The following is a 4,699-nucleotide window of genomic DNA, read 5'->3' on the forward strand; positions in this document are numbered from 1 at the left end:
CCACCAACAACTATGATAACATTAGCCCACAACAACTATGACACATCAGCCCCACCAACAACAATGATCACATCTGAACCACCAACAACTATGATCACATCAGAACCACCAACAACTATGATCACATCAGCCCCACCAACAACTATGATCACATCAGAACCACCAACAACTATGATCACATCAGCCCCACCAACAACTATGATCACATCAGCCCCACCAACAACTATGATCACATCAGAACCACCAACAACTATGATCACATCAGAACCACCAACAACTATGATCACATCAGAACCACCAACAACTATGATTACATCAGCCCCACCAACAACTATGATCACATCAAAACCAGAACACTATGATCATATCAGCCCCACCAACAACTGTGATCACATCAGCCCCACCAACAACTATGATCACATCAGAACCACCAACAACTATGATAAAATCAGAACCACCAACAACTATGATCACATCAGCCCACCACAACTATGATCACATCAGAACCACCAACAACTATGATCACATCAGCCCACCAACAACTATGACCACATCAGCCCCACCAACAACTAGGATCACATTAGCCCCACCATCAACTATGTTCACATCAGCCCCACCAACAACTATGATCACATCAGCCCCACCGAACAACTGTGATCACATCACGAACCACCGAACAACGTATGATCACATCACGCCCCACCAACAACTATGATCACATCAGCCCAACCAACAACTATGATCACATCAGCCCCACAAACAACTATGGACACATCAGCCCCACCAACAACTATGGATACATCAGAAGCAACAACAACTATGATTACATCAGCCCCATCAACAACCATGATCACATCAGAACCACCAACAACGATGGATACATCAACCCCACCAACAACTATGGATACATCAGAACCACCAACAACTATGATCACATCAGAACCACCAACAACTATGATCACATCAGCCCCACCAACAACCATGACCACATCAGCCCCAGCAACAACTATAATCACATCAAAACCACCAACAACTATAATCACATCTGAACCACCAACAACTATGATCACATCAGAACCACCAACAACTATGATCACATCTAAACCACCAACAACTGTGGATACATCAGAACCAACAACAACTATGTATACATCAGCCCCACCAACAACTATGATACATCAGCCCCACAAACAACTATGATCACATCAGAACCACCAACAACTATGATCACATCAGCCCCGCAAACAACTATGATAACTTCAGCCCCACCAACAACTATGATCACATCAGAACCACCAACAACTATGGACACATCAGCCCCACCAACAACAATGATCACATCTGAACCACCAACAACTATGATTACATCAAAATCACCAACAACTATGATTACATCAGCCCACCAACAACTATGATCACATCGGAACCACAACAACTGTGATCACATCAGCCCGCCAACAACTATGATCACATCAGAACCACCAACAACTATGATCACATCAGCCCCACCAACAACTATGATCACATCAGAACCACCAACAACTATGATCACATCAGAACCACCAACAACTATGATCACATCAAAACCACCAACAACTATGATCACATCAGCCCCACCAACAACTGTGATGACCATCAGAACCACCAACAACTATGATTACATCAGCCCACCAACAACTATGATCACATCAGCCCACCAACAACTATGATCACATCAGCCCACCAACAACTATGATCACATCAGAACCACCAACAACTATGATCACATCAGAACCACCAACAACTATGATCACATCAGCCCCACCAACAACTATGATCACATTAGAACCACCAACAACTATGATCACGTCAGAACCACCAACAACTATGATCACATCAGAACCACCAACAACTAGATCACATCAGCCCCACCAACAACTATGATCACATCAGCCCAACCATCAACTATGATCACATACAGCCCCACCAACAACTATGATCACATCAGCCCAACCAACAACTATGATCACATCAGAACCACCAACAACTATGATCACATCAGCCCCACCAACAACTATGATCACATCAGCCCCACCAACAACTATGATCACATCAGAACCACCAACAACTATGATCACATCAGCCCCACCAACAACAATGATCACATCGGAACCACCAACAACGGTGATCACATCACGCCCCACCAACAACTATGATCACGTCAGAACCACCAACAACTATGATCACATCAGCCCCACCAACAACGAAGATCACATCAGAACCACCAACAACTATGATCACATCAGAACCACCAACAACTATGATCACATCAGCCCCACCAACAACTATGATCACATCAGAACCACCAACAACTACGATTACATCCGTCTTAACAAGAACTCCTGTTACACCCGCCTCGCCAACCATTATAATCCATACATCGCAGCAACAGACAATAACAGCAGTGACGAATGCCACCAAGGGAAGATCAGATCCGCCGTATAACCTTGCTGCTATAGCAGCCGGCTTAGCCGCTGGAGCTATGGTGCCGATTACCGCCATTTGTCTGGCAATTATGTTCTTTTGTCTGAAGCGACGTCAAGTATTAAAAGAAAAAGACATGTACGGTGATGAAGAACAGCCACTACAGAAAACGAGGTACGTTAAATCTATTGTGATAACACGGGTTCTTATGGACCTACTTGCAATGCATGTGTTTATTCCAATTACCTTTTTCTACTGGATACAAATAGGATAACTGATCAATGATAATACCAACTTAGTGGAAACTTTACTACATTTTTTTCTTATAGGTAGGTAACTGACTTTTAAATTTTTTTCTACATTTTTGGAGTACTTACTCGATGTACATCGAGACGCTGCAAAAATAACATAGATCTGTGTCTCTATCCACAGGAGGACGCCATTCTCCTTACCGGATGTGTTGGTGGATCTCTACGAAGATCAGGCCAATATTTATGCCCACCACGGGGGGGAGGTCTATTTTCCCAAAAGGAAATAAAAAGACTCTTATCACCGAACATTCACACTCAAAGAAAGCCAGCCACTGTTACTATTCCTGTTTTGGATAAAAAGTGTCGTCGACTACTGCTCTAATGTTGGTAACGCAATACCACTGAAGGGATATATCAATGAGTATAAATTAACATCAAGTCTCGTGAGGCCATTAAAGGAAAAAAACAAAATCTACAATGTACTAATGCAGCATCAGTAATCAATAAAATGTACATAATGAACGTACATCGAATCACCTGTCACTTGTTTGCATACATACATATCTACATAGCGAACCTGTCCTGAAGCTGGAGTCACATTTCCAACGGGGCCTGCTCGGCATGTTCCCGGTGTAGACGCCGGCCAGCGTCATGAACCCGGGTGTACGCCGGCAGTCAGGGTCAAAATTAAATGTTCCTTTACGGCTCCCTGTCGGGGCCCGGTTGTCCTCCGGCCGGCGTTGATCACAAACATTGATCCTATATCCGGTCAGCCTCCCATCTTGACCCGTGCGGGGTGCGGTAGGGTATCCCTCTCTTTCTATGTGTGCATATTATTGTACATGTATATAAGATAGATATATAGATTGATAGATTCATACATACATACATACATACATACATACATAGGGGTCCCCATCACCGTGCAATAAAGATATGACAGGGTTTCCCAAGAAATGTTTTAGAGCTGGCAGAGGGGCTGCGATCCAGTCTAGAATACACTTGTGGGTGCAAGGACACATCGTCAGTGATATACCTGGGATCATCGGGTGTTCTGGGTTTGGTACATTCGACAGGGGAGGGAGCGCTGGTACGTTCCGGTGATCTGAATGAAAATGTCTTGCATAGTCGTGGCTATTTGAACTGCATTGCACGGGGTAGTCCATATAATTTGGACCCATTTTGGTTTTGTTTGCGATCAGAATGTTTCGGAGGCTGCTTGTCTTCTTGACGCTTGCAGGACTATTCAGAATGCAGCCATACTCCAGCTGGAATACAGTCATACTTTAAATACACTTTAAATGCACATCGAATTAGTTTAGATCTTAGAACCGTTTCATGTAAAAAGCAGTCAAATCCAATATAGTGAAACCACATAGTACATATACCATGACAATTACTGTGTTAAAATCATTTCTATGTTAAAATCATTTACTTTTGTGTATATATATCTTTTGACGACTTACGGAAGTCCCTCACTTTACTTTCACATTTATTTATACACGAAATTGCACTCAGGTCGTTTTGACCTGTTTTTCAGACAATCCTGATATACATTTAAAAACAACACAATACAATAACAATAACAACATGTACAGTTGTTCTAACAAATGCATTTTACATATCATGCACCTTCGTTAAGCGACGTTTAATGTCCTGAACTCAGTCATTGTTCTCAGTTCAGTGGGAAGGTTGTTCCACAGCTGCGCGCCGTAGTGCTGTAGGCTTCCACGATATGCTGCCACTCTTGCTGATGAACAATGAAGCCGGTGGGGTCATAGTCCCGTATATAATCAATAACCAATACAGTGTTCAACTAGAAAGGCCAATATTTGCTTTGGAGCAAATACAGCGATGGGTTCACCACATTTTACGACATGGCAGGGAAAGAATGAGAAACACAAGGGAAAACAATGATTTACATTGATATAACTATAATATGAAGTAAAATACAACTAAAACAACAGTTGGATAGCTATTCCCTA

Source organism: Branchiostoma belcheri, unplaced genomic scaffold (genome assembly GCF_001625305.1).
Source record: "Branchiostoma belcheri isolate BF01 breed outbred unplaced genomic scaffold, Haploidv18h27 scaffold100, whole genome shotgun sequence".
Lineage (NCBI taxonomy): Eukaryota > Metazoa > Chordata > Leptocardii > Amphioxiformes > Branchiostomatidae > Branchiostoma > Branchiostoma belcheri.